This window comes from Toxorhynchites rutilus, chromosome 3 (assembly GCF_029784135.1).
Source record: "Toxorhynchites rutilus septentrionalis strain SRP chromosome 3, ASM2978413v1, whole genome shotgun sequence".
In the NCBI taxonomy this organism is placed as follows: domain Eukaryota; kingdom Metazoa; phylum Arthropoda; class Insecta; order Diptera; family Culicidae; genus Toxorhynchites; species Toxorhynchites rutilus.
Window position 1 is genome coordinate 83,016,013 of NC_073746.1, and position 9,336 is coordinate 83,025,348.

The window sequence follows — 9,336 nt, forward strand, 5'->3', positions numbered from 1 at the left end:
AGTAGAGCAAATGAAACATTTTTCTCAGTGGCATTTGGTGACTTTTTCTCTCAACAACTCAAATTTATTTTTGTTCGATGAGTTCGGTTGTGAAGATATTTATAGATAAATCGTTTGGCAACTCTCGTTCACTCGCGGCAAAACACTCCACACACAGTTTCACCGCATTGAAATCGCGTTTACTATGGCCTATGTCACATTAGACAGGATATCGCGACGGTTTTTTTCTCGATTTGAAATCGCTTGCAAAACCGCCCCGCTCTGTGTGACATTGCTCATTCACAATACACTGTAGATCCTCCGCTGCGGATTTATTCGCGGAATCCACGGCGGCGAATCCGCCTAATGTGACATCAGCCTATGTCAGGTCCGGGCGGTTTGCATTTGATTTCCGCATTCGTGAACGAATGAGCTTTCCGCAAATGAGCTGGCGCTCGCGCTCGCATCGCATCGCGTTCACTATGTCCTCGGCCTAACATGTGTTTGTGCCCCTCTGAAAAAAAGGTTGAATACCACTGCCCTAGAACAAACATATTCATTTCATATGTGTTTAATGCTGACGAAACCTACCTGCTCATATTTTGTGACCATATGCTCGACGAAAATTCATAGCTTCAGAAGAATATTTCAACTCCAGAGTTTCCAGAGGAAGGATCGAATGTGCTCCCGGTGCCATCAACGCTAAATAGACTTCTCTGGAAACCAATTGAATGTGATGTAAGAAGACCCGAAGATATTACTGAAGCTATATGTATCTTGCATAGAATGAAGCTATATGATCTCATTGCATAATCCTTTTCATCGCGATGTAACAAAAACCGGAAAGCAGGTTTACGATGCGTCTCATGATTTTGTTTGTGTTTTGTTGATCATAAAATAAAATGAATCAATTTCCAGATTGCAGTTTTATTCCGGGAAACTCTCATTTATTGCAGAAATATAAATATATTTTGCAAGTCACAAAGCTGGATGGGAAGAAATTTTCCAACTGTGAAAGCTGTGGCTAGTGGCAACAAATCGCTAAACAGGAAGGTTTAGCCGAACAAGATGGGGATATCGAGTGATAACAAAACAATAAACTCTTTAGTTTGAAGATAATTTTGTGATCCTGAAAAGGACCCTTTTTAGCCTGCATGTGAATCCAACGAGCGAACAAATCGTAATGAATGTATTTTTCTTTCTTTCTTTCTTTGTTTTTAAGAGGCTTTAAACTTTGCAGTTCATTCGCCTCTATACGTGTATTTTTTTGCCATCGCTCCCTTTTAACGCTCATTCGTTCGTCTCGTTGGACTCGCCCCTCTGGCTGAGTCTACCGATTTGTCTCTATCCTGTGAGTGTGTACCGCTAGAGTATAAAACACGCGGACCCCAAAAAAATATCTTATTTTCTTTCAAACCGTAAACCCGTGTGGTTGTACGGCATCGGCATCGTGGACGTAACAAAGGAGGACAAGTTAAGGGAAAGGCAAAGTCCCACTCAAACCGTGCAGGTGTGCAGTTCCCCGTAGGTGTATCCGCCAATTGCTCAGCAAGGGTAGCTAGGCCGAGCGCGTTAGTACCAGTGCACCAGTCCACCTAGCCGGCGTTGTATAGATTCGGCCGCCGAAGTGATCGAGTTGGCTGGTAAAGCTGCTCGCGACGATAAGAAAAACCGCATTCAGAACAGAACACATCAAGACAACAACAGGCAGTTGCAGCGAGTGGCGAGTGGCAAACGCAATCGCAAAACGACATCAGGTAGCAGAAGAAAAAAAGTTTGTTCTTTATACAAACTGCTTTGGTGGCAAATCCAGAACAAGGCGGCATCGAGGGCGTTCGAAATGGTTTTTTTCAAAACCACGAGTACTAAGTTTTCTAAATTGGAACCATTCCATAAAACAAGGCGCTTTTCAGGGCCATTAAACCTTCCAAAAAAGAGTTTCGGAAATACAGTTCAATGCTTTCTAAAACAATATCCAAAATAATAATAAAACACAAATTGATTTTTTCATAATTTGTTTGCCAGGATATGATGAGTATGTGAATTTGGCAGTTGTTCTGAGCTTATTGATTTTCACCAATTCTTAAATTGCTTCTAGATTGAAAGTACAGTAATTTACACTTATCTCGACATTTAGCTAATTGGACGGACCTGTAATGCGACATATTTAGTTGGACATTTTTGTAAACATAGAGTTCGGGGTCCAAATTATGACCCCACATTGAAAGTCGACACTGTACCACTGTCATCGCAAATGTTCAATTACAGGTTAAAATTACCTCCAATCCGATACTGAGTGGTGGTAATGCGACGTGTCATTGAATCTAATTTACTGTAAAATATGTCACAAGCTGGATGGGAAGAAATTTTCCAACTGTGAAAGCTGTGGCGAGTGGCAAATGCAATCGCTAAACAGAAAGGTTTAGCCGAACTAGATGGGGATATCGAGTGATAACAAAACAATAAACTCTTTAGATTGGAGATAATTTTGTGATCCTGAAAAGGACCCTTTTTAGCCTGCATGTGAATCCAACGAGCGAACAAATCGTAATGAATGTATTTTTTTGCCATCGCTCCCTTTTAACGCTCATTCGTTCGTCTCGTTGAACTCGCCCCTCTGGCTGAGTCTGCCGATTTGTCTCTATCCTGTGAGTGTGTACCGCTAGAGTATAAAACACGCGGATCCCAAAAAAATATCTTATTTTCTTTCAAACCTTAAACCCGTGTGGTTGTACGGCATCGGCATCGTGGACGTAACAAAGGAGGACAAGTTAAGGGAAAGGCAAAGTCTCACTCGAACCGTGCAGGTCTCCAGTTCCCTGTTGGTCGCATTCACTGATTGCTCCGCAAGGGTAACTAGGCCGAACGGATTGGTGCCGTAGCACCAGTATACCTAACAGCGATTATAGAGTTTCGGCCGTCGGAGTGCTCGAGTTGGCTTGCAAAGCTGCCTACGACAATCAGAAAACCCGTATCAAGAACAGAGCAGCTTCGGTTCGGCGCTCATCAAGGCAACAATTAGTTTCAGTGAGTGGCAAAGTGTTTCTCCGGCACGTCGCATTAAATGTAATTTACTGAACAACATGTCACAAGCTGGATGGGAAGAAATTTTCCAACTGTGAAAGCTGTGGCGAGTGGCAAACGCAATAGCTAAACAGGAAGGTTTAACCGAACAAGATGGGAATATCGAGTGATAACAAAAACACAACACCAAAGGTTCTTTTCAGAACCATCAACATATTCATAAAGAGTAAACAGTAAACTAATCCATTTTTCAGGTAGATAGGTAGGTATTCACGTAGGAGAAGAAAATAAAACAATATATTTAAAATATATATTTAACAAAAGCTGTCCCCTTTGTATAGTCCTACGTCACTCCGGTTATGTCCCCGACATTACCCACCCGTTTTTTTCTAACGGTTCTTTTTTAGTTTTCAACTAGCAATAATTGCACCTCGGTAAAACCTCATTGGTTACGATATCACCACTGCGCGAAGCTCACTAAATCCTGAAACTCCTTTAATATTTCTCGGATTGGCGATATGGTTCCTTTAGTTCCCAAGAATATTGCTGCCGCTAGCGCATCAATTGAGGAAGACCCAAATCAGTTTCACACGTCGTTCTCAAGCGTTGGGCATCTCTGTGATGTCATTGTGGAGAATTTTGCGAGAAGATCTTGGCCTACATCCTTACAAGATCAAATTGACGCAAGAACTGAAGCCACTTAACCACCAGAAGCGTCGTATGATCGTGAATTGGGCTGAGCTACAACTTGAAAATGATCCGGATTTTCATCGAAAAATCATCTTCAGTGATGAATCTCATTTCTGGCTGAACGTCAATAAGCAAAATATGCGTTAGGTCATGTTCTCACTGCAGCGGGGCGCAACGTGGCGTGAGCGGGGCATGTTCACTTCTCGCAACGACATTTTAATTCACTCACATTGCACCGTGCCAGCGGCGTGTCTTCGGCGTGTTTTATACAAATTGTCAATGTGTATGATCTATATGAACTAATGAAAAGTAGTATTTCTCATTTAGTTAATTTTTTTTGGGCAGACTTATCTCACTTCTTAACTAGGCGAACCTAGCCAGAATTTTCACCTGCCCCCGGGCTTCTGAGTGCCAAAGGGGGACTAGGCTCTGCGGAATGCACGTATCTGCACGTATCTTAGTCCTGACCGAGGAATTGTCGGACAATCGCGCAGGTGCTAAGGATGACCGACTTTTTGATGCTGGCTAATTCCTTCTCCATATTTAACACCTTCAGCTCTTCCAGAAGTGTCTTCGGGACAATTCCAGTTCCAGAGAGAACGACTGGAACAATTCTTGGGACCTGTCTTAGCCCCCACAATTCCTTGAGCTCCACGGCCAATGGTCGGTACTTGCAGATTTTGCGACCGTGGGTCTCCTCCAGATTCTGGTTCAGTGGAATAGCGACATCGATGATGGTGACTTTGCGGTCGCTCTTGTCGTAAACCATTATATCTGGGCGGTTGTGGTGGATCGAGAGGTCGGTCAGAACAGTGCGATCCCAGTACAGCTTGAAACGGTCATTTTCCAGGACAGATGCAGGCAGGTACCGATAGTTTGGTACGTTGTCTTCCAGTAGAGCACATTGGGGCGCCAGTTGTCGATGAACAATACGGGCCACGTTGTTGTGGCGCTCGATGTAGGCTGCGTTGGCCAAAACGGGACAGCCTCCCATAATGTGCTCTATGTTTTCACCTGGTTGATGGCACCTCCGGCAAATGTCATCAACGTCTTGATGCCAAGCGTACCGCCTGCAGTTTCTCGTCGGCATTATCCTGTCCTGGATGGCTATCATGTCGGCTTCTACTACTGAAGAGAGTTCACCACGCGTTAGCCACAGATTAGATGCGGCCTTGTCGACGTGTGGTCGGTCCAGTTGATGGGGGTGGGCACCATGCACTGCCTTCTGCTTCCAAGCTGCAATCTTCTCCTCCACTGTCTGCAGATTGCAGTTGAGTTGGTACTCCGCTTGCGCCAAGTGCAGAGCGCTGTTTCCTCTGTCGGCGGCGCAGACAGCTCGGTGTAGCGCGTTTTGGTTGGCGCGTTCTGCGAAGTACTCGCGCAGTTGTCGTACCTGGGCAACACACAGTGCAGATATGTCGACTATTCCAAGTCCCCCTTCTTTGCGTGGTAGTGACACTCTCTCCAGTGCCAATTGAGGATGGTGCATTCCGGCCTTTTTGAATGCTTTCCTCATCCTCCTCTCAAGGTCCTCTAGGTCAGTTTTGCTCCATTTGACTACACCAAAACTGAAGGTCAGCAGGGGAACCGCGAATGTGTTGATCGCGCGTACCTTGTTCCCCGCGTTGAGGAAAGTTCTCAGGACACAGTTCACTCGACTCAAGAACTTGTCTCGCAGCTCCGTCTTGATGTGGGAGTGGCGAATCCCGGTGAGCTGTCGGAATCCAAGGTATTTGTAAGATTCGTCACGAACCATGTCTTGTATAAACTCGCCGTTATAGACCTCGTAGCCTCCGGATTCGGTGAGTTGTCCTTTCAGCAGATGGACACAGCGGCACTTGTCGAGACCAAACTCCATGCAGATGTCCCTGCTTATATCTTCGACAACCCGGATAGCTACACCTAGACGCTGACGTGAATCAGCGTAGGCCTTGAGATCGTCCATGTAAAAGGTATGGGTCACTTCTTCGTGGGCGCCGTCGCCATACCTTATTTTATAGCCATGACCGTTTCTATTGAGCGTCATACTGAGGGGGTTCCGTGCCAGACAAAACCAAAGCGGGCTGAAAGAGTCGCCTTGGAATATCCCCCTCTTTATCTGCAGCGTTCTAGACTGCAACACATTTTCCCCATCACTAAGGTGCAGAGACGTACTCCACTGCCTCATCGCATGCTGCAGGAACCTAACGACGGCGGGGTCAATTTTGTAGAGCTCCAACACCCGGACGAGAAACGAGTGAGGTATGGAGTCATATGTCTTCCTATAGTCTACATAGGCCATACTTAGGTTCCGCTGGTTATATACCGCCTGGCCGACTATGGCTGCGTCGATGATGGCCTGGTCTTTGCAGCCATGCGTATTTTTCCAGCATCCTTTCTGCTTTCTGCGATGATGTGATGCTGTTCGCAGTGAGCAGAAACTTTGGCGGTAATTATGCTGCTCAGTATTTTGTATAGACTCGATAGGCACGTTATCGGTCTGTACTTTGATGGGTTCAATGTGTTGCTGTCTTTCGGGAGGAGGAAGGTGACGCCACGGGTTCAGGGAAGTTGTGTGGGTCACGTAGCACCTTGTTGAAGCACTCAGCTATCTTTGGATGGGCGACGGTCAGCTTCTTGTGCCAAAAGTTCTGGACACCATCGGGGCCCGGTGCTGCCCAGTTCCTCAGGTACCACGAGGCTTCGCGGACATCGTTCTCTCCGACGATGATAGCTGGCATCTCTCCAATTTCACCACAACTCTCCTCCCTCCGTCTTAACCACATTTGCCCGTCGCGATGTTCTACTGGGGTCTCCCAAATACCAGCCCAGAAGTTCGTCACATCGCTAATATCTGGCAAACCTTCGCGGTAGTCGGGCTTCTCGTCGCTAATGTGGTCGTAGAACGCTTTCTCGTTATCTCTGAACATCCGATTTTGTTCCTGGCGCTTTGCAGAGTCAGAGTAACGTTTCAGCCGTTTTTTAAGGACGCTCAATTACTGTACTAGTGTGTCGAGTTTTTCCGTCAGCTGGGGAGCTCCCAGCTGGCGAAGTTCAGTAGGCCGCATGATCACACCAACTTGGCGACATAATTTCGCCGATCTGCTGCCTCTTTTGTACGCCATCAGTCTTCCAATTGCGGCGCGCTTGTTTAGGATCCGTTGCTCCAATCTCCTTCGCCATGGAGGCTCACACCTTTCACGGAGATGTTGGAGCAGTCCGCCTTATGGCCAAATACGGTATCCTAAACTTTTTGGCGGTCGCCACAGCAGCACAGTAAACTTTCAGTTGCAGCTCCTCCATGTCCTCAGCATTAACCAAGTGCAGCGGAAGAATGTGCTCGTTCATGAGCTTTACTGCACTTGTCAGCCTGCGGGAATGCTGCAACTTCGGTATCCTGGGGCGCGACAAAGGATCTGTGTCGCGAAACTGTGAGATCGCCTCGTCGTAGTGGAAGACCAGATCGCGTAGTAGTTATTGATCTGGCTGTGGGTCTTCCGGCTTAGGGGGTTGTTGTGCTGTGGCTTCCACTGGTGCTGATTCGCGTGCCTCACTCGCGAATGAATTGCTCAGCCGTACTGAACTTCGTCTCGACACATCGCCTGCTCTGTTCGTTCTGGAGCTTAGTTCTCTCTGCACCTGCTGCTTGATCTCGTCGATTTGCGTTTGGGAGAGCATGTTGTTGCGTACTATCGCTCTACGCCTCGCGTTCATCGCGTTCTGATCAAGCCTCCCGACGAACTCTGGATACGCTTCCTCGAACATTGTTAGTATTCGAGGGCGACCGCTCATGTCCGTCTCCAAAGCAGTGCAGATGTAATAGGCGCGGATCACGAATTCGTTCATTTCGTGTGTCCACATGATCCGTCGCCTAGTGGTACCCACAAGTGTGGACGACTGTCGTCTGGCAATCGCAACACGTCTCGTAGGCGCAGCGTTTCTTGGGTGATGTCGATGGCTGCTGTTTCCGTGTGGCGGTAGCTCTTCGGGTTGAACCCGGCTGGTGGCCCGCTCTTGCACCTCGCCCTCCAGCCGCTGGCCGCTCGCTCTTACGCCCGTTCCAGGACCAGCTCCAGTTCGGGGACCCTCCTCGGGTGATCGCATTTGTAGTATTCGTCTTGACCTTAGCTCCATTTTCTGGGTGTATCTCCTTTGCCCGGGAGACAGCGGGTTTGGCAAGGTATATTAGAGTCCCACCTTGCCAGAGGAACTTTTTCGGGGCGCCGCCCCTAACATGGAGACAGACGCACCCCTAAACCTCCAATGACCCGGGAGGCCTTCCCCGGGAGAGAGAGATATAGCGCTCTGACTCGCTCGCACCCCCTCACTTACCCACTTTCGACACCCGTTCTCGGAGCCAAGACCAGGTGTGTGTTTCCAGTTCACGCCCGATCTAAAAATGTCGTCATATGATCTTCGTGGAGGCGTGAGATAGGAACATTTGAGACCAACAGGTAGGCTCCTACCCTAGTGTTGATCCCCATTTGAGAACCAACTTTATTTATATATTATTTATATATAATTATTTTTTTTTATCTGTATTCTAGTGACTTTCAACTCATTTGGCTGATTCGTCACTTTAACTTCCATTTTTGGAAGAATGTCGGAAGTGAGAATTGAACTCGTGACCTTTAGCGTGGGAGGCATGGATGTTACCACTACGCCAGATCGCCTCCACGCATAGTCAATTAGAAAAAGGAAGGCGACCACCTCATAAAATAACACTAAATAAATCTCCTGTTGAACGAAGCCAAACATTCATTCTACCATCAACACAGATCATGAGTTTATGAATGAATGCTGTTGAGCAAAAATTTGTTGTCAATGAGATAAATTTCTGCAAATTCTACAAAAATATGCATATGTTTCTGGCAAAGGATTTCATATTCATAGGAACTTTACATCAATTTATGGTTACTGCTATTCCAGAAGCCGTTCTGTTTGAGCATTCTTTCCGTAGTTCTATTCTGTAATTTGATTTTGTAGGAGTCGGAACTCAGGTAATTGATGACTGTACGGTGGATGTTTCGACTACCTGGAACCTAAGACAAAATGAGAGAACTGGCTTCTTACTCTTCTTCGTCGTACAAAAACGAAGCCATGACATAAAGATTCCAGAGTTGCCAAATATTATAAAATTTGGGATTTTTTTGATTTCTGTTTTTATGAATCGAAACATTTGGTTGGTGCGAATTTAATGATTTTGCATATTTTCAGTAAGGCAATTTCAAAAAGGATAAAGGATAAAATAAGTATTTTTAATACCCATATCTATAATATAATAATGATATCCATAACAACTCGTCCAAGATTGTCTGGAGAATCTTTTCTCGTTGATTCGTGCAAAACAACGGCTTTTAACTCCATTGTAATTCAAAAACAATCGTGACTTTTTCGCTTTTTCGCAATACATGACCGTAGTACCGAATGCTTCGCATACAGCCGATACACAAGAACATCTTGTTGGATTGATGGGCTTGCTATCAAAGCGAGAAGCGAGAAAAATGTTCAGCCCAGAAATTGATGGACAGTGAAGCAGCATCGACATCATATCGAATTTCAGCTTCATCTAATTTTAGTGATAATGTGGATGACATGAATATTAAATCTTATCTTAGCCTGGAACTATTCAATTTGACTCGGTGGAATTTCGAAAGAACCTTC

The 9,336-nt window shown here is 45.9% G+C and overlaps 1 pseudogene; it reads right to left on the reverse strand.

Moving 5' to 3' along the window:
* Positions 1-3,290: 3,290 nt before the first annotated feature.
* LOC129780686 (U4 spliceosomal RNA) lies at positions 3,291-3,478 on the reverse strand (annotated as a pseudogene).
* Between the last annotated feature and the right edge of the window lie 5,858 nt (positions 3,479-9,336).